Consider the following 27,241-nt stretch of genomic DNA (forward strand, 5'->3'; position numbering starts at 1 on the left):
ACACTTGATCTTCCCTTGATGTAGTTGGTGCTTTAACATATTTGAAACTGACGGACATAATTTTTCAAAATTTTAATTGAATTAATGGGTATGTAAGGGTGAATATATACATACCCCGGTACATATACATATGTAAATTTGTGAAGTACAAAGTGAATGGTATTCGAAAGATAATTCATAGGATGTACTTTCAGAGCTCAGTGAATTGAGACAGTGAATTTGATGCATTAATTTCCACTGTCAGTCGAAGTTATAGCTGCGCAGGCGCTCAGAAGAACTACCCAACAAAAACGCAACAAGAAAGCATGCTCGTACATACGCAACAACAACAATGTGTTTATTGACGCTGAATAAGTGCAGTGGGATCGTAATGAAGGAAATAAAACAAACAAAAAAAAAAAACACACACACCAAAAAAAACGTCGAAAAGATCCTTTTCTTTCCAACGATACAAAAAAGAAAACTGAAATCAACTAAATAGAAATGTCACTGCGAAAGTGAGCGTTAAAGCAGATACTGTCCCACGCAGGCACAGGTAAAAGCCAACAACTATTTAACTATATACATACGCGCATACATATGTATATATGTACACTTCAAGATATGCAGATAAAGACATGCCATAATGCCAAGTGCAACAGCATCATTCAAGTGGCAATTGGCTGAGAACTAGGCGCTGAAGATTAATACGTCTGGAAAGCGGCTAATTAAATTACGAAAATTGTGAGTGGAAAAAACAGTGAAAGCAATCAACCGACAACAAGTTGTGCAGTAGTAGGAGTTGCGGCCGGCGCGAGGGAACGGATGCGCCTATCAACCGCCATAATAAGGGAAATTTTTCTTTCTTTCAATTTTACAAAATGAAAAATTGCGCTACTCAAGTATCTCAATTAAGTATGTCGAGTGTAGCGATTTGTATGCCAGCGACCTCGACACCACCAACAGACTGTAACAGCCACCGGCGAAGATGTGCACACTAAATGGTGTAGGGATACACTTGGAATAGAAGGAAATACGCAGATATGTACATATGTGCATATTTGTGTATGTGTGGAGAGTTATTATATCTGTATGTGCTTACTGAGGACTACCAAACGTTAACAAAGTTGATCATATTTTTTTTGGTTTCCAGCAATAATTGAAGACTTTTCCTGCATAGCACTTTGCGTCAATTTGCAGCTCAAAGGCTGGCTCCAGGCATATTTCGTCAAAGAAAGAAAGATGGACCAAATTTAGCCCATGTATAGGTGCGCAACTAAGTTCTCTTTGTGTTTTTGATGAAAATTCAACTTTATTCTGAAAAAATGGTTACAAGTGAATCATTGAAAGTATTGCCCATCGCTGGCTACTACTTTTTCCCATCTCTCTGGTAGATCTCGTATACCGTCTTGGTAAAACTGTTCATCTTTTGAGGCTATCCACGGATCAATCCAATTTTTGATGTCTTCATATGAATGGAACTGCTGGTCAGCTAGACCATGTGCTATCGATCGGCACAGGTGATAATCGGACGGCGTAATATCTGGAGAGTATGGCGGGTGGAGTAGAATTTCCCGTTTCAGTGTTTTCAAGTAGGTTTAAACGGGCTTGGCAACGTGAGGCCGAGCGTTTTCATGCTGTAGAATCACTTTTTTATGCATCTCCACGTCGCTTCTCGCGCAGTGCTCGGCTCAATCGCATTAATTGAAGTCGATACCGATCCCCAGTGATGGTTTCGCTTTATGTTAACAGTTCATAACAAATAGCAGCAACTTGATCCAACCAAATACATAGCATAACCGTCGCAGCGTGAATATGCGGCCGGGGCGACGATGTAGAAGCATGACCGGGTAGTCTCCATGACTTTCTTTTCTTTGGATTGCTGTAATGAATCCATTTTTCATCACCTCTCACGATGCGATGAAGAAAATCCTTCCTTTTTTGGTGCTGGAGCAGTTGTTCAAAGGCGAAAAAACGACGTTGAACATTCCTTTGTGTTAACTCATAATCAACCCTAGTCCCCTGTTTCTGAATCATTCCCAAAGCATGCAATCGCTTGGAAATGGATTGGCGGGTAACTCCTAATATTGAAGCAAGCTCTTTTTGCGTTTGACACGGATCCTCATTGAGCAATACCTCCAAATTAGCCTATTTGTAGGCTTGAGTACAATACGATGTAAATTTGAAAACAATTTTCAAACAAATGTATAATTTTGAGACTTATTCAATGTTCAAAATTCTTGTATAAAGTTTTAAGTTTATAAAGTTTTTCTAATTTAAAATCTTTATAAATTTTGAATTATTTTCATGTTTAGGAATAAAATATTCCTCTTATTTGTTTACAAAAAACCCTAAAATGTTTTGTTGTTTTTTTTTTGGAAGTAGCTGAGGCCATGCTTCAGCATCCCTGAACGTTTGATTTTGGGATTGCATTAACATTTCGAGTTATATTCAAATATCCTAGGCGAAGGTTGCATGTTTTTCACAAATGGCAAAAACTAAAAAGAAAGAAACAAAAGAAAAATGTTGGAAAAAAAATTTAATTGGGTTCAAAGCATACAAAAAAATAACTAAAATAAAAATATTTGCAAAAATTTTAAAAAGAGCCGAAGATATTCGACATTAAAGAACTCTACACTAAAATGTTCAAAATTAAGTAAATGCCAAAATTAGTACTTTTTTTCAAATAAACTAGGTAGGTAGATAGGTTAGGTGGTTATCGTAACGACACACTTAGACCTTTCGCAAGTCCATCGTGATACCACGGGAGCTTATCCTTACCTTACGGGTTCCTTTTCAAACCATCCAGTAGCTTTAATAAACGAGCAAAGCTTCTTTAGTTTTAGATGCGCTATGTCCGCTACATCGGCTAAAATTTGCCGTATCAAGAGTGCGCAGCCTTCGCATAGCTAAGCTTTCACACTCACATAAAAGGTGTCTGACTGTTTCCTCTTCCTCTGTACTCGTATTAAGACAGCTTCTACAGAAATCGAAGTACCGGAGTCCTAACCTTCTAGCGTGGCTGCCTATTAAACAATGACCAGTTAATACCCCTATCATTTTTCTTAAAGCTTCTCTGTTAAATCTTATCAAGATCTGCGAACGACCGCCGTTCCAGTTGGGTCATGTCTGTCTGCTCAGTTCGCATGTTGTGAGGTTCATATAAACTAATTTCGAAAAAAATTTGAAACCATTCCAAAAATATTTGGATCACTTGATATGGAATCTTGATATGGTAAAATCTTCAGACTTTTTTTTTGGAAATAACTAATCATTTACAGGTATCGGCTCTTATAATGAGTATTTTTTGCGCTCCCAAGCCAAAAATCAATATTTTAAAGGGAGTTAGAGAGTTAAACGGTGCCACCAATATATTTCCCTCAAAATTTCACTTTTGGTTCATCATCATCATAGCAATTGCAGCTCGGGGTGAGCTTAGTGGTTCCTTCATAATTGCACTCCCTACGACTCAGTTCATTGCCTCGCTTCTCCTAGCATTTATAAGGCGTAAATCTGCATCAAGATCGTCTGCCCATCTTCTTGGCTGTCTTCCACGCTGTTTACTGCCCATAATAAGAAGGTTGAAGGTGTTTTTCGTAATCCTGCTGTCGCCCATTCAGAGTAGGTGTCCAAACCATCACAGCCACTGAGCTTTAGCGGAGCGCATAATGTTTTGGCCTGATATCAACTGTTCGATCTCCTCATTGTATCTGATTCTGTAAGATCCATCCGTTTCCCTTACTAGTCCAAATATCATTCTTTGGATTTTACGCAAAAAGCGGATTGTATCTCCTTGTTTCACACCTGTGACAACATCAAAGGAGTTTGCAGTTTTTCCTTATATCACCGCCTTGGATGTTGTTCCGGTCAGGGTCATTGATACCAAAGACGCGAGTTTCTTTGGAACAACTTGTCGATGAAATATTAAAGGCAGTTTGTTTCTATCGATGCTATCAAAAACTTTTTTAAAATCCACAAATAGGCAGTGAATGTCAAGACCGTGTTCATAATCGCTTATCTCAAGCAAAACTCGATGTAAAGAACAACAAACTAAAAAGTGTAAGATAAATTAGTAAAGTAGGTAGTAACGGTATGGAAATGACGCTCATCACGCTAGGTGAGCAGTGAACTAGAGACCCAGGAGATGCTATTATCAGCTAGTCAATGTGAAGCCTAAATTGAGGCACCTACAAAATAGTGGCCTTAAGGGCTTAGCTACAAACTACAAATATTTTATTGAAAGTAAAGAGTAGCGTATTTTATACAATGTTTGTTTATCCTTAGCTACTATGTTAAAGAAATTTTCTTACTTCCTTTGTGCAGAGGTACGTTGATGCATCAGGTTGGTTGATGTGCGTCGTCTCAACGAAAACAGAGTGAAACCACCACCACCACTACAACAACCAAAATCATCCACACCATCTCCGTAGTCGTCGCATCAAAGTAAGACGTCTTCCATTTTGCGCACAAAGCACCTCGCAAACTGCTGCACTGCACACTGATGACGGTTGACGAGCCGAACACTCGAGTACGTGAAATCCTTTAACGATGCGCTAAAAGAAGCAGAAGAAGCACAAGCAGTAGAACAAAATAAACAGCAGAGGACGAGATGAACAATAAGATGAGCAAAGCATGTGCGCTGCCTGATTGGTTGGATTTTCGATGGTTTCCAGCCCGCGCTCAGATGATTCCATCAGCGCAGCTAAATGTAGCTGAGTTAAAGCGGCCAGTATATACACGTACTCAGGCAGCCAGCAAGCCAGCCAGCTCAGTCAGCCCAGTCAAAGAAACAGGCTATGCCGTGTGCAAGCAAATCATCTGGTTGTCATTGTTGTTATTGTTGTTGCTCTTATTGTATGTTGCTCTCACAGAGTGACTGACAGCTCAATGCAATCTCGTCAGTGGACAGACGAAAGGCTGGGCTGGACAGACTGATATGCGAACAACTATGTGTGTGCGTGTGTGTTTGTGTGTGTCGGCATGGAGAAGCCAAGCGAATGGACAGTACAACACTGCACAGCACAGCGCAACGATGAGCATGAATAGCAGCAATAGCAACAACAATGCTCGTACTTGAAGCGTATGCGAGTGGATGGAAAAAGGGCAGCACCAGCAACAATAACAATAACAACAAGAATAACAACATTAATGCTAACAAAAACTGAACAAAGCTATACACAGCGCAATAACAACAAAAGTTGAAGCAGAACAGTCAAACTCGCATACCAATACGCAAGCAAATACACACCAATGCATACTCACACATAGAAGAAGTACCTGGCTGGTGCAGTTGAGCTGTGTGTTGTGTGCTTCGAGAGGTCGAACGGCGTTGGTGGTGGTGGTGTTGGTGATGTTGGCGTTGGCAAAAGTGATGATGCCGCTGCCTGATGCGCACTCAAATGCTGACAATGACGAAAACGAGAAGCAAAGCGAAGTGAAATGAAATGAAATGAAGTCAAGTGAAGGTTCGCATGAGTGACGCGGAGGTGGTGGTAAAACAGAGGAATCCATCAATTTTTATGTCGTTCATTGCACTGCTGATGTTTGTTGTTTTTCCTTTTCATTTACATACTTACTTCATTGTTCCGTTGCTCAATGATGGCTTGTGACGACTCGTTTGGTTAACCATTTCATTCGCTTGCTCACTCGCTTTCTCTCTCTCTCTCTCTCTCTTTCTCTAACGCTGCCACTTTGCATACGAGGATTGTGTGCGCTTCCTCGTTTGACTGCCTGCTTGTTGGCTTGCCAGTGCTTTGTTGTTGTTAATCTTCTTTAGCTCATAAAATGCAAATCGAAATTCGAATCAAATCGCATCGAATCAACGATTGCCCAGTAATTCAGTGCACCCCCCGATGCAGCTTTGGCAATTGATGTTGGGCCAACGAAGGGATAAGCTTGCAAAAGGGGGTGAGCAATAAATGTTCGATTACGCGGCTTTTTTTATATCCCGAAGTATATATATTTTAATAATTTTAAATAGTTTTATTATAATGGTATTTTAATAGTGCAGCAAAGAATAAGTTTGAGATCAGTTAAATTTCTCGTTGATTTTTGCTCATTTTTTCTTCTTGAAGGTGTTGCGCATTTTCTTCATGTAACGAATGCAAGACGTTTTTTGCTTTTTTAATTGAATGGGCTATAAAGCGGTGTACTCAAATTACAAAAAAAAGCTTTTTAAACTTTGAATGGAAATTAGTCGAATTTTTAATGAAAATTAGTCGACTTTTACCTAGTATTATTATGGTACTTGATATAGAATGAACTATATTTTTATACAAAAAAGTTTTGAACTAAAAAATTAATAAGTAAATAGTCAAAACTTCTCAATATGTGGGGCCTTTTCGGTGAAGTATTTATGAAAAATTCGCTACCGTTTCAAGAACTGTAATAATACACAATTTTCCGAACCTCTATCATTTCCAGCAATCTGCGGTATGATTATTTAGCTACTTTTCAAAGACAAAAGTTTTGTAAAAAGTAAGCAAATTTGTTTACTAAACTGATTAAAAAAGAAACTGAACTGGACCGTAAATGAAAAAAATTCAAATTATTCACATTGATGTTGTTCCACAAATGGCGGCACCTACATTTTTAAGCCGACTTCGAGCAGCAGATATTTTATGACGAGATTTTTCATGGCAGAAATACAGAAATACACTCGGAGGTTTGCCATTGTCTGCCGAGGGGTGCCCGCTATTAGAAACAACTTTTTTATAATTTTTTTTGGTTTTCATGCACGGGGATTCGAACCTATGCAGTACTACGGCACCCATTCGACTACGGCACATATTTATTCGCATTACATGAAAACCGTTCAATATTATAATATATTTAATTTTCTTTATATGTATGTAATATATGTATGGAGTTTATGCGGCCGGCTTGAAGACGTAGACTATGCGGACAACATTTGTTTACTATCGCACAAATGCTCAGATGCATCAGCTAAACTACAAGCGGTATGCCATGCGGTAGCACAAACAGGTCTAAAAATTAACATAGCAAGGATCAAAGTAATGCGGATTAACACCACCGAAACGCAAGCCCTTCATATATATATATATATATGTAGAGGACCGCAAGACTCTCATCATCACGTATGGCACAGAGGCGTGGACGATAAGAACATCCGATGAGGCGTCACTGGGAGTGTTTGAGAGAAAAATTCTGCGGAAGATTTTTGGAACTTTGCACGTTGGCAACGGCGAATATCGAAGGCGAGCGAGCGATGAGTTGTATGAGTTTTACGACGACATAGACATAGCGAATAAAGATCCCACGGCTACGTTGGCTGGCTGCGATCGCCGTTTAGCGCATCCGCGTCGTGTAGCTACATCTGTTGGGATGTAGGCGCCAAGACGCCATTACGGAACCATCCGATCTAGTCTACATCTGTTTGCGTGGTTTTAAATTGCCTCCACCTATTAAGAATCCCACCGACTGTGAAGTTCCTGCTGTAATACGGTTTCTCTATGCTCAAGGCTTCAAATCAGTTGACATTCATTACCAAATCAGTGAAGTGTATGGTGGAAACATTATGAGTGATGGAATGGTGCGGAAATGGGTTAGGGCCTTTAAAGATGGCCGCACAAAAATTCATGATGAGGAACGTAGTGGGAGACCTTCAGTCATTACCGATGAACTGATTCAAAAAGAGGACTCTAAAGTGAAAGAAAATATATGATTCACGATTTCGACCTTACCTGAAAAGTTTCCTGCTGTCTCAAGAAGTGTTCTTTACAAAAAGAAGCATAGCAGAGTGATCATAAGACCCCAGAACACCCATACATAATAAAAGTATTTAGCTTTCCTTCCTGGATAAAGAGGCAAAGCGAATGGGGCTGGTGGTGATCGAGGACAAAACGAAGTACCTCCTGTTTTCTTCTGTTTAAATTATCGAAAATTGTGTTGACTGATGAGCACAAAACCAAAAGATTGGGCAGTGCATTGAGTTTTCTCGAACGATACAGTAAAGAGGGGGATAATTTTCTAAGCCATATTGTCACAGGCGTTGGAACATGGGTAGCCTACGTTACACCGGATTCGAAGCAGCAATCAATGAAATGGCGGCATTCCTCATCCCTTCAAACACACAACTTCTGCTCAGAAAATCATATGCACTGTGTTTTGAGACAGAAAGCAGTGGCTGTCTAACCAGGCGGCAATCTTCTTTGACGATGGCATACAAAAGCTGGTCCCAAGATACGATAAATGCTTCAATAGTAATGGGAAATATGTAGAAAAGTAGAGTAAAGTATGGCCTTTCAAGTGAATAAATTATTTTTGGAAAAAATTTACTTGTTGTGTTTTTATGTCAAAACGGTAGTTACTTTAAAAACACACCTCGTATTTTTCTAAAATTTTTGGCTGAAGTCTTAAAATAAACTACAATTGTAATTCCGGTGGAAAAATCGCAACCGTTTTGGTTAAGCACAAAGTAGTCTGTGGTTGTTACATCAAGCTTCATCATCGGTTACAATTTTTGAAAACCGTTCGCCATCAAATATTCTTGAGAGAAATTAATCAGAATTCATATTTTTTGAGTATCTTTGGTCAAGTATTTGTTTAATGTTCATGGCACCGCTTAAGCTTCGTCCAAGCATTGAGCCACTTTTTAGGGGCACTGCTATATCTAAAAAAAAAAAACACCCTATTTGATCCAACTGTTTTTAGTCTCTATCAGAACTTAGGCCCTCGTATCGATTAAAGAAAATGAGTGATCTTGACGAAGTTCTTCTGCGGCTAGCTAAATTTTTTAATCTTTTCGTCTTCATTGCAACCTAATTTTTCTAAGGGTTTAAAAGTGAAATATTGTAAGAAAGAAAAACAACGTGACATCTACCATCCTCGGACGTTCTAAAAAGAAATAATCGAAACCCCAGCTACTAAGGCACTTTTGTCGATCCCTCCGCGCCTAAGTATAGCTTTCGATTAACTTGCTTACCCACTTTGGCTTGTTCCACTGCATGCTGCTATGTATAGGTTTTGTTGTATTGTTGTTGCAATTTTTGATTGTTCTTGTTTTCGTTTTGCATTCATACACATCGTCCACCCCTTTTTATTGTTCTGTCCATCAAAATCCGTGAAATCGCCACAATGTGTTGCAATAGTTGTGTTGTTTTGACTGCGGCTATATCTGCTCCTGCCTTACAATTCGCTCAATTCGTTTCAATTCGTTGACTGGCTCGCTGGTTTCGTCTTCCTGGCTGGCTGAATATGTTTTCGTTGGCAACCGTTCTTCTTTTTCATTTTTGCTGCATTTTAGAGGTTCGAAGCTTTTGTGCTGCGCCTTCTGTTCGTTTTCCTGCCGCTGCTTCAGCTGCCTGCTGTTGATCTCTTTGCTGAGTTGTTATCATCGTTTTACCATTTTTTTTTTTTTTTTGGCTTGGTTTTTGTTTGCATGTCCCATTGTTGTCAATTCATATTTGTTTTGGTAGTTTTTTATGAGGCAGCTAAAGTTTAGTTTGATACTTTGGTCTTTTAAGAAAATGGTTTTGTATTCCACTACTAAATTCTAGTAGACAATTTTCTTGTATGCCAGTTTTTCGCGCAGCGGATTTGCTGCGATGCAGATTGTCTCCATTAGCTGCTACGCGTTGAATAAAAGCGAGTGATGTGATCAAAACACCAGTAATGAAGCCGGATGAAAGAATGGCTGAAAAGTGTTCAATAACGGGAGGATGCTTAAAAAGTATTCTACAAATTCGGTACAGTAAGGGTCAGACACACAAACACAATCCTGGAAGCTTACGAATACCGATTGCCACAAGTATGATTTAGTTTTCCACTTCACAGGAATATGCAGCAGGGTTTTAAATATGACATATTTCAGAAAGACACATAGAAACGAGAGGGCATTTCTTTGGTAAAAAACCTACATTCAAAAGAAAATTCTTCAACCATATCACATCATACCGAAGATATTACAAGAAATTACTTAGCAAATGTAAATTGATCTAACGGAGTGACTTCTGCAGAGGTGTGGAGAGGTTTTTAGTGTGATATCCAGCATATGTCTGCCACAAGCTACATAGTTCATGCGACCAGTCCAATTTTGAACTACTTTTTCCAATAAATCTACCAGTATGACGTCAATTGTGAGTTGAATATTGGCTTCCAATGATTCAAGAGTTGCTGGATTATCGGCGTAAACTAATGATTTTTGTTTTTTTTTTTTCAAAGTAAATTTCCACAATTTGGAAGCATTGGTTTGGGGTTAAACGCTTCATGATGACTTTCAAAGCCTTACGGAACAGAAATGTTAATACGGTTTGCTATTCTCAGCTGTCAAATCATAGATATCGATATCGATATCGATAGCTCTCATACAGCTAAAACAAACAAAACCTTTTTATATGTTTGGCTAAGCTCCTCCTCCTATTTTCGGTGTTCGGCTTGATATTTTTCACAAGTAGAGAAAAGTTTTCCTACAATTGAGAAAAGTTTAGTATCAGGAAAATAGTATAGATCATATTGCGCAGTATTTTGGTTGAAGAGACCTGCTGGCTCATGGACCAAAACTTACTTGCTCCAGAGCAGACTTTCACCAAAAATATCTCGAACAAGTATTGTGGTAATGAAAGCCTACTTTTTGTTAAGGACCCTATCACTGAAATGAAGGTATTATGGTCAATAGAGATCTTCAAAACATACAACTCCATTTGCTCCGATAATAACGCACTGATGAAAATGCAACAATTCCAACTGATTGCGTACAATTATCCTATTAAGAAGTCCTTATTTACATTCCGCTTTTAAATTACATTCCCAAACTTTTCTGGGAATCAAAAGCGTTCATCCGCAAAACGAGAATATGAGAAACATTAAGCCTGATTTCTTCGAACCTAAACGTCTGGTATCCTTTTAGTTGCCAAATCTGCTCAATATTACTAAACTTGATGGCAGATCAGTTCGCTCATCATTTGATATAGGTACGAGTTCCCAGCAATATACCAGGTAATCAGAGAACCAACTTAAGCCAATAATATGTATTTTCTTACCATCTTCATTGACCTGTGAGAAGTTAGTAATGCCGCTCGATTCATCCAATCTCTCTATTAGCGATTTATTCCAAAGCGAGTCGTGTATGGAGTCGAAACATGTGAGTATATAGTTGACTTTTTTTATTATTGTTTAAATAACAGTTGTGAAGTTTTGAAGTTTCAAAAAGAAAATAATGCTTAAATAACGCGACATGTGATGAGTCGCATTAAAGAAACTGAATCATCTCGAAATCGAAAATTACTGGTAATTAAGCTGGCCACATGAGAATATCCTAGCTGTGAGATTTATCTACGAGGAGGAGCCACCAGCACCGATCCTAAAACACTCAATGAAATTTGTCATTTCCCTTCAAAGATGACCAAGGAACCAAAGATATTCTGTATTGAATTCGGATGATTCAATAGATGATGCGCGTCGATCGACGTACTTGTGGTTATTGGAACTGAATAATGAATTGTTTGATTTTTCCGAGAATTTCATGATAAGCGACGATACACATTTCCACCTCACTGGGCAGGCGAGCAAGCACAATAAAACGTTTTGGGTAATCCTCGTGGATGGACACCTCTTCATCAACAAAAGGTACCATATGCTACGCTGCTTACTCAGAATATGGGTCATCCTTTTTGGAAACCACAATAGAAACGCGAAAATCGTCATTGGCAAACGATACCGTTCTATGTTGAACGAGGTTTTAGTATCGAAATTAGATGAGTTGGGATTAGAGGATGTGTGACTTTGGGGAATACTTTTTTATTTCGTTAAATGCCGCGATTAGGGAGTTTCGGTTGACCAGCAAAATCGCAGAGAAGGTGTTGAAGGCGAAGCTCGTTCTGGACTATCATAAGCGTTAGCTGATGAACAACATGTGAAGGAGATCACAGATCTGGTGCTCAAAAATCCTCGAGTAAAAATTAGAAATCTTCATTATGCTATAAGTATTTCATTGTGAAACTTTTGTGAGAGCTATTTTGCGGTTGGAAAGCGTGAAATCTCTTTTGTTGCCAATTACACTCAATGCATCAGCTTTTACACTGTTACCTCGGGTGTATATTGCTAAAATTCAACAAATAACGTTTCGAAGCTATCGTATTTTCCTCGTTTAGTAGTTATAGTGTGACACCTGGGTATTCTTGGTCGCTGGAACAATATTTCGATGCGACTGAGGAGATAAAAACCGAGCTGCGTGCTTTCCGGACATGGATTTCAGCAATGGTACGGTATCTGTGAGAAAGGGAAATACTTTGATGGTGATAAAAAGGCTTTAGAAGAATAGAGACATATTTTTAAAGTTGTAACCAATTTTACCTTACTTTTTCATTACTGTATATATTATATCACATACGTGGACTTAGGTACAAGGTTGCGCAAAAATCTTCCCCCGAAGTTCTTTGGCTGTAATTTTCTTTGAAAATGAAAAACTTTGCTTCGGCTTTTGGATTATGTTTACTTGATTTCTTAACTTCGTTTTATTACGACTACAAAATGATACCGGACGTTTGGCTGCCGCCTGAGTTGATGGTCATTCCAACATATAGCATTTTTAAAGCTCTTGGCAGAACTTGCTTCAATAGGTTCTGTTAAGTTATTGACAAATATTCGCTATGAGACTTTCAAAAGTTTGAGGCTTGTTGAGATAGACTTGTGATTTCAAAAATTTACCATAAAAAGAAATCTGGAATGGTATGTTCCATTTTTTCATGTGCTATTTCGGAAACCCTGTAGTCCCAGTGGAATATACGGAAGGCTCAGGTAAACAAGTTTGGCAGCCAGACGATTAAGGTCATCAGATGCTTCTTTATTCGACAGCTTGGGACAGTGCGCCAACCAAAATCCCATCAACTTGCTCCATTACACCAACAGCTCTTGTTAGCTGAATTTATCTGCCTGTTGGAGGTCCTGTAATGGTATCTAAACGGGGCTTTAGTCCTAGGGTGTAGGTTTGACGTATTAGGCAGTGCTGATGCTTTGCCCGTACCTTGTAAGGGAACTTCTTCAAGTCTATTACCAAAATTCTCGGTTAAGACAGACTCAAGATTCATGCTCAATGGCGTGTCCTGTCGTCTCGTTCATATTTCGGGGTCCCCTGTAACATCTTCAGCGACAGCTGTGATATTCTCAGGGTTGTTCCGAGTCCGACTAGACTTGGCAGCATCTCGAGTAATTTCATACTCTTCAAAGCGGGGAGATAGTTTTTGCACACTTGGTGTTGTACGACCAGGAAATCTGCGCCGAAATTCCTGCCCGTCAACACCACTGTCGAATTATTTTGGAAAAAATTGAAATAATGTCTTATTGACGTTTATCATATTTTGTACCTGCTTATTGAACAAATTTCAAAGAAGAATTGACAACTACGTTTAAATGCACCAACGATGATTCATACCGACGCCAAATAGCTATTGAAACTCCACTTTGCTTTGACAATCATATTTGCTGGGAATCTCGGTCTTTCCGATATATATTAAAAATATTCGAAACAAATGTCTCAGCAAGAAGATATATGTAAATGAGCACTCAACCATAGTTCTGAGTCTGCAAACATTCTTATGGAATAGGAAATAATTTCCTTGGATATGGAATCTATTATGGTTTTGGTGCTACACAAGCTTCTTTTCGAAAAAACTCGAACAGCCGTACAATTACAATAGTAGTGGAATAAAATTTTGGGCAAATGCAGGGGTGGCTCCGCTGAATGTGGTGCGGTCTAGTGAAGAATTTTTTAATCTCTTTCAGCATCCCGATGATACTACCGTACCAAAATGCGCACAAAATAATCACTTTTTGAATGAATGAATCTTATGAATCTCCAGTGGTTTTTTGATACCAGAAATCCGGGAATTTTGCTTCTTTATGAAATCTTTTGATCAAAAATGAGCCTCGAAAGGCCATGAACGTTATAACTACGCGACATTCGGCGAACGCGGCAGGAAATTAATTAAATTTTAGGAATTTCTTGGTTCATTACAAAAAGCCAAGTTATTTAGTTAGGGTCTTATGTGCCATTTGGAACAAAAGGAACAGATGATCTCGATGTAGTTAGTATTTCCACCAAATTTCACAGCTGTAGCACTACCAAGATGGTTTGCTTTACAGCATCAAAGTACAAGCGCTCATATTGAAAAGCCTTTCAGCAATAGAAAAAATATTTTCTTTAACTCGTTTTTCTACTGTAATCATCCATAAATTGGAACTCCTATTCACGACTTCCAATTATTTAGTTATCTCTCATAAATGAGAATAATTGCAATCTGCCGCCAAATGTAAGTGATGGTAGGCAAACAACAAAAACAACAGCGCATATAGAATATGCGTTATTAAGCAATTATGAATACCCATACACACGTAGATATGTGGACAAAAACGGTGGTTGCGCGCACGGTGACAGGTAATAAAAATAATTTATGCGTCGTAAGGGTTGCAGAAAAATGCAGCCTTTTCATCCATTACCGAACTGTGGCGACAAACAGCATTTATGGATGGGCAATGGAGCGCTGTCAAAGCCTAAGCCACAGCGTCGACAGACAAATGCATCGCACACACCAACAGACGACGCGCATATTCCTATTATCAACAGTATCTATGTATGTTTGTATGTATGTATGCGCCGCTAACAAATTGTGTGCCTAATTTTTGGGTGGTGGAACTGGATTTCATGTGTGTGTGTGTGAGTATGCATGTAGCTGGGCATCAAATAATTCATATTCCTATCAAAAATCACAAATCACATTATAGCGTGTGATAGTTATTAAAATAAAATGTGATAGATATACTTGAACGTACACACATACATACACACATATTTATGGACGGCATGCAAGGTGGGCTGGCGCACATGTGTGACTCAGTGTCCTTCGCGGCATTAGAATATTAGTAAAATCTGTAAGGCAGTGCAAATAATCACCACCAACACCACCCAAACTTGAGCTGGAGTGACATTGTTGCCGTGTGTTCCGTGACCACTAACCGCCACACAACAGGCAGTGCCAGCCAAAGTGCTCGTCATCGTCTTCATTCAGCTGCCTTGGGCTTTCGCTTTGCCAGCGCAGCAACCACCACCACCACCACCGCCGCTAGGAATGCAAAACTTGTGTGTGTTGCCAAAGTCAAACTGACTGACCATAATCAAACACAGCGGTGGCAAAGTTGAGGTATAAGAAATGCAAACGTAGCGCGCGCGAAAATGTTGAAATAAAAGAAGAACGACAACAGCAACAACATTGGCAAGCGAACAGGCAGGATATTATTTTTATGATATCTGTGTCCAATCTGATGATTTATTCCATTGCACGAATCAGAATTATTTTATTCAACAAACAAAGCGACGCCACCAGCGCTACGCTTCCCTACTTCCTTGGCATTCGTCCTTTTCGCTCAGTTTTATTGTCTTTCGATGTTCTTAGTCGCCGTCGCCGTCGCTGTTGTCGTTGATGGCGATGTCGTTTAGTCCTGTACGTCACGTTTGCTCGCTCACACGCTTACGTTGGCTGCTTTACGTTCGCTTCACAGCTTGACAGTTGGAATGGTGGTGGTAGTGTATGTGCCAGTCTGTGTGTGTGTGTGTGGCGGTTCGCTGCTATCGTTTAATTTCGTACAATTGAGTGATTTATTCGTGTCAGAAAAATAAAAGAATTATGGACGCATTTCGGGTTTTCCAAAATGAGGGTCGATCGTTCGCTTCCATGCCTACATACATGCATACTTCAACACACATACTATGTAATATATGTATATAAGTATATTATAGCTGACGTTGACATTAAAACGAATGGCGTAAGCGAGTAAAAGGGCAGCAATAACAAGAACGCTACCAAATTAGAAGTTCACTATAAAGAACTTCCTTGACAGTTGGCTATGCCCTCAAATACATACATACGTACTTATGTAGATGTGTACGTGTGAATGTATGTGTGTATATGTATGCACGTGTAGAAGTGTGTATATATACATGTACCTATGTACTTGCCGCCATCACCGTTATACGTCATCGTCTGACATTTGCCTTTTTGTGCGCTGTTGACTGATAGCCACCGTTGCGCCAAAAAACGCACAGCCCTTGAAATTTAATTAAGTAGACTTATTGCAATTATTTTTTTTGGTACTCATACATAAATGTATAGTACATATATATATATATATATATATATACAGGGTGGCGCACGAATCGTGCTACAAAAACAAAACGTAATAACTTTTTTTCTAATCAATGTATTTAACTTCTTGTTTTTTTATTGTATAGATAATTCAATTTTATTTTATGTAACTAATTAGTTTTGAAAATAATAGAACGTAAATGACCTCCATGCTCATTCACGCATATGCGACACCTGATGAGAAAATTGTTCATTGCGCACTGAAGGGTTGAAGTCGGGATCGCCTCAATTATTGTTGTGATGGACTGCTTCAATTCAGTCAAATTACTTGGTTTTGCTTTAAACACCTCTTGTTTGAGATAACCCCATAAAAAAAAATCTGGTGCAGTGAGGTCAGGTGACCTTGGGGGCCAGCGGAAAGTGGAATTTCTGGATATCAATTTCTTTCTAAATTTTCGTTGGAGCTCCTCCATAACCGGTCTGGCTATATGTGCAGTTGCTCCATCTTGCTGGAACCAAATGCTGTTAAAAGGGATACGTCTTCGCCGCAGTTCTGGATAAAAAAACTCCTTCAACATGTTTAAATAACGGTCCCCATTTACAGTCGCTGTTACACCGTTTTCTTCGAAGAAGTGTGGCCCGACAATGCACCTTGATGAAACTGCGCACCACACTGTGACTCGTTCTGGGTGTAGTTCCATCTCATGGAGTATTTGCGGATTTGATTAACTCCATATACGGCAATTTTGCTTTTTACATTGCCGTTTAGATCAAAATGGGCCTCATCAGACATAAACAAGCAATTTATGAAGTTGTTGTCTTCTTCGGCCATTTCAATAATTTTTTGGCAAAATTCCAAGCGAATAGGCAAATCCAGAGGGTTTAATTTGCTTGTGATTTGAACTTTGTACGGAAACAAGTTTAAGTCATCATGAACTATCCGCTGCAATGACCGTCTGCTAACTCCAATTTGCGCCGACAAGTTACGAGTCGAAACTCTTGGATTTGCCTGAATTGGCGATGCTACAGCCGCGATTGTGGCTTCGACCCGAACATGGGGATCTCGATGGTACGGTCTGCGTGCGATGCTTCCAGATTCAGCAAACATGTTCACCAGCCTCATAATGGTCCATCTGCTCGGGGGAGTGCCGCCAAACTCCCGCCTAAATTCCCTTTGGACGGAAATGATGGACTGCAAAGCATGGTACCGCTGCACTATCCAAATCCTCTTTTCGGTATCCCAAGCCTCCATTTTTTGTAAATCTAAATACTAATCTGCAAAATAAAAAAAAAAAGCACAGAAAAAAAGTTATTACGTTTTGTTTTTGTAGCACGATTCGTGCGCCACCCTGTATAAGGTGGGCCATGCAAAATTTGCTTTTTCAATCGCCTATAAAACAAAAAACTAATTAATATTTTTTCAAACTTTTTTTTTTATTTTGAAGATTGAACATTGTCATTTATGAATGAAAAATAATATCGTTCAAATGACTGCCACGACTGGCTTTACAGTAGGCCATTCGATCAACCCAATTTTTAAGCACATTTTCGATTGTTTGGGCTCCAATTTCATGAATGGCAACTTCGATTTCGTGTTTTAAAGCATCAATCGTCTCTGGATGGTTCGCATAGCATTTGTGCTTAACGGCTCTCCACAGAAAATAGTCCAACGGGCTTAAATCGCAGCTCCGAGGCGGCCAATTGATATCGGAATTTCGGCTGATTATTCGGTTTTCAAAAACGGTAGCCAAAAGTTCGAGTGTAACTTTGGCAGTGTGACAAGTTGCACCGTCCTGTTGAAACCAAATGTCGTCCATGTCATCCTCTTCATATTTTGGAGACAACTCGTTGAGCATTTCACGGTAACGCTCGCCATTTACTGTAACCGCGGCTCCTCGCTCATTTTCGAAAATGATGCCGCCAGACCAAAAACCGCACCAAACAGTGACTCGTTGTGGATGCATTTGCTTCTCTACAGTAACGTGACATGTCATTTGTGTTACCATTCTGAAAAAAATAGGTGGTTCAAAAAGCAAACGCTATATGACCCACCCTGTATATATATATAGCACGTTTTCAGGAAGAACGATATAACTCAACACATCCAAAATTCGAGAAAACCGACTTAAAAGTTTTGAATTTCCTTGGCAAAAGAAAAGGAACACATTTCTTCTAATGAGAGACTGTAGACTGTCTATAGATATCGACATGAAATTTTTACACAACATAAAATAAGAGCTGGTGGTAATTTCTACATACTATATATAGTACCTTATACATTGTTTTTTTTTTCTGTTTTTATGGCGTTCTTCCAGCAAACGAGCGATACGTTTTTACAGTCTGTTACATAAGGGCATGGTCACTGTTAAATAATAACAACAATTGATTTTTCGAAAATTCGCAAATTTATTGATATTAATTGGTCGTCAATACTCAATGCAAATACCTCAGTAGCAAGTCCAATATCGTACATTGTCAATTATGGCCTGGCACCGTCGGCTTTCTGCATATTCTACCGGAAAAGACTTCCAAATTTTCCGAATTTGTCGAAAACGTTGATCTAAATTACATGGTTTGCGTCTGCAAAGCTGCACTTTCATCAGAGCTCACACATTTTCTATGGGATTTGCATCCGGTGACTGAGATGGCCAATCTAAAGTGGCAACTCCATTTTGCGCTCCACTCGTTTTCAACGTGGTTTGCACTCAACATTGGTTTTTCCAAAGTACTGCGATATTTCAGTTTGTTGGCAAGCAAGTGCCTGCGAATCGTTCCGTAAGATATGTCGATTTCACCGCAGCTCCATGTAAAGTCAGAGTTGGATCTTTCGAGAACAATGCAAGAATCTTTTTTTCGTCTTTTTTTGAGACTTTGCTTGCACTTCCGCGATCAGGAAAATCATCATTACCAACCTTTTTATAGCGATTTATCCACTTGCTAACGAACTGCTTCGACTTTCCCATATATAATATTTCGCAGCAGCAGTTTGCGTTAATTTGGGTCCTTTTTCATGCAAACATAGAAAAATTGCCTCAATGCAAGAGGCGTAAACAGCACTCATTTCGAAAAACCACTCAATTGAAGACTAAATTTGACAGACAGCTGACTTTCTACAAAAAGCTTGAAGGACTGAGATGCCCTCTATGTCGTAGAAAAAGAAACAGGACGCTCTGATTTTTTATCTACGTGTAACAGTGACCACGCTCTCATGTAACAGACTGTATAAGAATTTGAATTTTTGAATTTGAATAAAGAATTGGATAAGGACATAAATGGTGATCAGTTTGGAGATATTTTTTCCAATAGAGTTTTTTGACCGATCACGCGTGATTACTGCCAAACTAAATACATAATTTGTTTCAGTATTCATTGACATTTCATGGAGAGACTTACCTCTCAACAACGACTACAAATGAGTTCACCGCGCTCTCAGCCCAACTTATGGTGTACATAACCCTCCCACCGAATGCACTATTCGGCAAACCATATTATTGACAATAATTTTACATTATTGGAGGTTACTCGACCGATAAGATCACGAACAGCCCGAAGTGAAGTGAATATTCCGACGCCGATCACAACAACTTGTCCTATCTTCTAGCACTACTTGGCGATTTTACGCAAATATCTTGATTTGAAAGCTTCAAAATACAGCTAGTGCAAGATTTTAAGCTGGCTGATCTTCCAAAGCGTCATAATTTCAGGCGTCGCGCTCTTGAAGAACTCGCCGAAGAACCGCATTTTGTGGCACGAATTTGTTTCAGTCATGAGGCCCATTGTCGTATTTGGGCTGAAGCGCAACTCGAAGCCGTTCAAGAACAGCCATTAAATCCATTGAAAACAACAGCAACAGATGTCTTCAAAGAGGAGGCTGAAGCCAATGTAACACTGAATTGCAACCGCTAACGTGTCACGACAAGCTTGGTTGACTTTTTGAAGCCGGAAATTGAAGCCCGTGATCTCCGCAACATTTTGTTCCAACAAGACAACGATATGTGCCATTCATGCCGGATTTATTGCGCCGTCATTTCGGTGAACCGATTACTGCGATTTACGGCGCAGTTGCGGCCATCATTTGAAAGAAATTATCTTTGAAAAATAAATGTCATGAGTATGTACACAAAAATAATAAAGATTGCCCAATCAATTTGAATTTTTGTTGTTTTATTTCAATTTAAAATCCGATACCTCTAAATTGAAAACTCTTTATAATCGATTATAACCGGTGGCACAAATGTAAGCGTCCAATTTTTGTTTTTAAAGAACCTTTTTACTACCAAATAATTATTTGAAGTGCCAGCCTGGAGTCTAACCCGCAGCCCCGGATCCAGGCTCGGATGCAGAGGGCTAATCTCCTACTCATCCTAAATTAAGAGAATACAGAAACCAAGGGAGACTATACTGAAAAATACTTACCAGCAATGAAAGAGATCAGCGTAGGCGGAGTTGCTATTAATTTGGTAAGCGAAGCTAAGTATCTTGGTCTTGTCCTGGATGCCAAGCTTAACAGGAAAAGGCATGCTGATGCAATTGAACTGAACAATAAGTTGAAAGGGAGTAGACCTGCATTTGAAAAGAAACTCCAGGAGTGTACCCTGCATTGGTAAATAGATGGCTCGAAGACCCCAAAAGGCATATACCTATATATATATATATAGGACTATGAATAAGTTCGTTTCGGTTTTACAACAGATGGCGTAACTTGATTATTATTCCATCGATCCACATTTCCAAACATTCATTGGAGAGCTACTGTCGTAAGGCACAAACGTCAGTATAAGTTTTTTATTTGAAGTGTAAACAACAATATTTTTACCACACTTGAAAATGTCGAATTTCGTGCCAAATAATGTGTTTTTGCGGGGAATTCTTCTTCATTATTTTAATATGAAGAAAAAAGCAGCCGAAAGTCATCGTATCTTGGTGGAAGTTTATGGTGAGCATGCTCTATCTGAGCGAACGTGCCAGAAGTGGTTTGCACGCTTTAAAAGTGGTGATTTTGGCTTGGAAGACGAAGAACGCGAGGGTGCGCCGCCAAAGTTCATGGATACCGAATTGGAGGAATTGCTCGATCAAGATCCGGCTCAAACGCAAGAAGAGGTTGCAAAAACTTTGGGAGTTGATCAATCAACCATTTCCAAACGTTTAAAAGCCATGGGAATGATCCGAAAGGTAGGCCATTGGGTGCCGTATGAATTGAAGCCAAGAGACGTTGAACGCCGTTTTATGGCATGCGAACAACTGCTTCAACGGCACAAAAGAAAGGGTTTTTTGCATCGAATTGTGACTGGCGATGAAAAGTGGGTCCATTACGACAATCCAAAACGTCGGGCAACGTATGGATACCCTGGCCATGCTTCAACATCGACGTCGGCGCAGAATATTCATGGCCTGAAGGTTATGCTGTGTATCTGGTGGGACCAGCTGGGTGTTGTGTATTATGAGCTACTGAAACCGAATGAAACGATTACGGGGGATGTCTACCGACGACAATTGATGCGTTTGAGCCGAGCACTGCGAGAAAAACGGCCGCAATACGCCGATAGACACGACAAAGTTATTTTGCAACATGACAATGCTCGGCCACATGTTGCACAAGTGGTCAAAACATACTTAGAAACGCTCAAATGGGATGTCCTACCCCACCCGCTGTATAGTCCAGACCTTGCGCCATCCGATTACTATCTCTTCCGATCGATGCAACATGGCCTGGCTGACCAGCACTTCCGTAATTACGATGAAGTCAAAAAATGGATCGATTCGTGGATTGCGGCAAAACCGACCGAATTTTTCACAAAGGGAATCCGTGAATTGCCAGAAAGATGGGAGAAAGTAGTAGTAAGCGATGGACAATATTTTGAATATTAAATTTGTAACCATTTTACGTCAATAAAGTTTCAAATTTCGAAAAAAAACCGCACGAACTTATTCATAGTCCTATATATTTATATAATTGGCGCGTACTACCTTTCTGGGTGTTTGGCCGAGCTCCTCCTCCTATTTGATGTTGTTCCACAAAATGGAGGGACCTACAGTTTCAAGCCGACTCCGAAAGGCAGATATTTTTTATGAGGAGCTTTTTCATGGCAGAAATACACTCGGAGGTTTGCCATTGCCTGCCGAGGGCCGACCGCTATTAGGAAAATATTTTTCTTAATTTTGGTGTTTCACCGAGATTCGAACCGACGTTCTCTCTGTGAATTCCGAATGGTAGTCACGCAACAACCCATTCGGCTACATAGGCGCAGGAATTTACGGTCTCAGAACCAAGCGCTCTGTGCCGATGGGCACTTTTCCTAGCATGTTCCAAGCAGAGATGTATACCAGGGGTAGAGATATATGTATGTCTACGGGCAGAGATAAAATTAGACAGTCAGGCGGCCCACATGGCTCTATCGTCCTGTGAGATCAAATCCTCACTGGTACTTGAGTGTATCGCGAAACTTAATCTACTTGGTACGCACAATTGCATCTGGCTGATTTGGGTCTCAGGATACAGGAGTGTAACTGGGAATGAGGACACATTAGTCAGAGAGGCTATGGGACAACACACCATCAAGCAGAAGCTCAGGAGTGATAAGCTAGGGTCAAGGGAGGTTTACTAGCAGCGAATTATAACGCTACGCCAGGCGAAATCCTTAGCTATAGCGCGGGGAAGGTTGATACACCTGGGTCAACTGCAGCTAAAGTAAAGGCGCATACGCTCAATCCAACGCAGCTCTATCCTGAGATTAATAAGGGAACTTGGCTTGGATGAGGTACCATGATGAGTAGAGAGTAGAAAAGACCATGAGGTCGAAGTGCAAATCTCATTCACATATCTGTCTATCTATCATTCGATTTCATTTTTCGATTTTTACAATGTCTGATTTGATTGAGCAGAGAAGTGCCATCAAATTTTGTTTGTGGAATGAAATTTCGGCTGCGGAAACGTTTAGCATGTTACAGAAGGCATTTGGTGATTCGACCATGTCGCAGAAAAATGTTTATAAGTGGTACAAAGACTTCAAAGAGGGTCGAGAACGTGTTGATGACTTGGAGCGCTCCGGACGACCATCGACGTCAACAGATGACCAACATGTCAATAAAGTGAAGGAGTTAGTGCTCAAAAATCGACGGTAGACTGTTAAAGACCTTACTGATATGATCGGAATATCAGAAGGATCTGTGAAAACCATTTTGAAAGACCATTTGGGCCTACGAAAAGTCAAATCTCGTTTGGTACCAAAAACTCTCAATTTCTTGGAAAAAAGTCGTCGAGTTGATGTGAGTGAAACAATGCTTTCAGACTATCAGGACAAGCTCAAATGCATCATTACGGGAGATGAGACTTGGATTTATGCTTGCGACCCTGAAACAACCGACCAATGAAGCGAATATCGTGCTAAAGGCGAGGCCAGACCGAAAAGAGCACGTCAAAGTCGTTCAAAAATAAAGGTCATGATGTTAGTTTTTTTCGATTTTCGTGGTGTGGTGCACTATGAATTCCTTCCACCTGACCAAACTGTTAATAAGGAATATTATTTGAGCGTTATGCGTCGTTTACGTGAAGCAATTCGTCTAAAAACACCAGAATTATGGGCCAACAACTCTTGGTTTTTGCATCACGATAATGCACCGTCTCACACTGCACTCGTTCTTCGTGACCATTTCGCCAAAAATTCCACGCCTGATTTGGCTCCGTTTGACTTCTGGCTATTCCCAAAACTCAAGAGACCACTCCGGGGAACGCGTTTCGAGCCGATTGAGGCGATAAAAGCTGAATCGAAGAAGGTGCTGATGGCTATACCGGAAATGGACTATTTGGCATGTTTCGGGGATTGGAAAAATCGTTGGCATAAGTGTATTTCATCGAGAGGGGATTATTTTGAAGGGGATGAAATTGATTTACAAGAATAAATAAAGATTTTTCATTTTAAAACCAAATTCACCTTACTTTTTGCCCAAACCATAAAATAGTGTTTTTCCTATCGAACCGCAAAACTTATTGATCAATCTGGTATACGCACATATGCATGTACATTCTTTATCATACAAATTTTACGATATGCAAAAGAATGTATTTATGTAAATAAATTAAAATATTTTATAAAGCGTTTTGAAGTTTATAAGCAAGTATTGTTGATTAAATCTAACAGTGTAATAAAATTCCTATTGTTCTTGCATTCTTACTAAAATCTTCTGAATACGGCATTACATCACATACACGCTCATATGCATATGACACCAATACATATGCACATAGACACTATATAAAAACTTATTGTGAGTAGTTAAACGCTTACCTGGAACGAATCAACTAATCAACCAGCTGAAAATGCTTACTACACACATACATACAAGTATATATATGCATGTTAATATATATGCACAAAGACGTTTGGCTCTTACTTAGCCACTTTGAGACGTTTGACATGTTTTATCGATCATTGTCCAGCTGAAAGAGGGTATCAGAAATTTGTGTAATTTATAGCCACGCATGGTGAAAATAGAAATAAATAAAAGAAAGTAATGCCAATAGTAAAATACAAATCTCGAGTGACAGTGCAAGGGTCCATAGAAAGTACGTAGTACTAAATCCATGCTGCTACGCATACACACACACAGGCACATGTGCGTGTTTTTAAGAAAATTCTAAGGAGACGCATAAATAGTTAGCAAAGAAAGCAACTGTCTGGGGCACATTGATGGACATATGTGCGCGTGTATGTGTACATGTGGATTGAAAGGCGACAATAGTGAACCGTGAGAAGGATGCAATAAGGTAGTGAAAGTCATGTGCATGTGCGTGAGTGTGTGTGTGCGTGATTGCGCACTAATATATCGATGTATTTTATACACAATTGAACACGCAGGAGCGCACTAACTACCATATAAATATATGTACACACACACACACACACGCATATGTATGCATGTATCGAGAATGATGATGCGGACGCGTGTGTTTGATATTTGAAAAGCAATTTCATTACATTACATTTCGTTTGCGTTCGGCTTTTAACTCGGCAATGATGTGACGATAAATCAAGGATAATCTACTTTTCAGGATCATAATTTTTGTTTGAATTGACAGCACTGCCGAGTGAAGGGCGCTTTAATAGCCACGCAGAAAGGCAAAAAAGAGAAAAAAAAACAAAAATAAAAAAAAAAAACATTGAAATAGAAAACATAAAAACGGGCAGATAGTGGAAGAAAGCATTGTGACAGATTTATGTTCGCACGCAACTTAGTAACACACACGCACACACACAACCGTACAACTATAAAAGTAGAAATGTGAGTGCGCAGCAGCCAGCAGCCACCGATTGCATTAAGCACTGGTTAGTAACCATTAGCGCTAGCCAGCGCTAGCCAACTACTCTGAATGGATATCAATTTCACATAAAGATACTACATTAAATCCTATAACAGCAAGAACTGCGTCACACTGATACTAATTCACTATAACCGACACTCTGTGCGCCTCAGAAGAATGACATCCACTGCTGTTGGTGGCATCGTCGTCAGTCAACATTCACATCAACCACATCCACATCAACATCAACATCAGCGCAAGAGCGACATTGTCATGGCTCATCACCATAACTTTCCTACTGTCATCCAACCGTCAAGTAGCGTCGCTATGCGTCCCGCCTCCCGTTTCCGCCAAGACATTTATGGCTCTTCTGCTTAGCAGAGCAATCTTGTGGATATCGTAGATGTTGACGTTCTACTTAGAGAATGGTCAGTCGACCGAACGCCCATACACTGAGCGGGGTAACCCTTAAATACGAGTACATATTTTTGTGATGTCGCATTGGAAATGTCACCAGAACATGCAAGTCAACTCACATTCGTCGTACTTACACTATTCCACGTTGTCGTCCATTTTGCCTTGAAAATTTTCATATGACTTCTTATGATTCTTTCGCTTTGCTTTTGCTTGTGCTATGCCTTTGCTTTGGACTATTAAAAATTTACGAGATGAGGCTGAATCACGCATTCAATCCTCTGCTTGGCATGCCCATCTCCAGCAATCTTCGAGCATTTGGTGTTGTTGCGTGAACGAGATGGCCAAACAAAGGGACAACATTTATTGAAAACACTAAATCAAGCTGTCAATCCAATGGAATATACGAGTATGTGAATGTACTTATTTGGAAGTAACTGAGCGAATGGGTGAGTGAGTGAGTGAGTGAGTGTGGCGAGTTGTCGTAGCTTGCTTTAGTCAACGAGCTATATAATGGACGCCATCAAAGTAATGCTGAACGAACTTGAAGATTTCATCATGGTCCAGTCAAATGCCATGTACATATATATAAACACATACCCAAACATACATTTGCACATACTTATACATGCAATGAATATTTAGAGAATATAGCAATTTAGGTTACCGCCTCTAATAAAGTAATGGAAATCTGCAATAAAAATCAGGGATAACAGATATGAGCGGAAATGGCTGTCGGTCTATCCCTATTCGGTCATCTCTAATAAGTTTGCGAGGATATTTAAACGTTAAATGAGAGCTATTGTATTAAATATCTTAAGTTTACTTAGTGCATAGGCTGAAAAGCATTTGACTATGAAAAAGATCTGTTCGAAGTGGGTGCCGCGTTTCCTCACTGTTCACCAAAACCAAGAACGTGTTGATGACTCTGAGCAGTGGCAAAACTACATGAATTGAACTTTAAAATTTGGATCCTATGTATGTATGTTTGTTAAGCGTATAGCTCCAAAACAGAAAAAAATTCTCAGCTGCATGAATATTTTTGAGTCATTCTAGCCTGTCAATCATTCATTGAGAGAGGATAATATCGCTTCGAAAGTACTAGAACAAGTGTTGAATATTGCTATAAGAATCTAAATGGTTCATTAAGTTCGCAAAATGTTAAATATATGTAATGTAACAGAATAAATGAATCGAGATAGATACAGACAGATAATTAATTTATTGTAAAATTATTTTTCACACGCGACTTCTCAACTGGGAGGCGACTTCTCAACTGCCCGGCAACTTCTCCACTGCGCGGCTGCTTGACAATTGCTGATGTGCTGTACTACTACACGCATCGCCAGCTCAGCCAACCACTGTTACATTCGACCGTCCTGATCATCGTTATCCGCCTTGGAAGACAGGAGCTCTTCAATGGATTCGGCATACTTCCAGAGCCCCATGTTGT

Source organism: Anastrepha ludens, chromosome 5, assembly GCF_028408465.1.
Source record: "Anastrepha ludens isolate Willacy chromosome 5, idAnaLude1.1, whole genome shotgun sequence".
Lineage (NCBI taxonomy): Eukaryota > Metazoa > Arthropoda > Insecta > Diptera > Tephritidae > Anastrepha > Anastrepha ludens.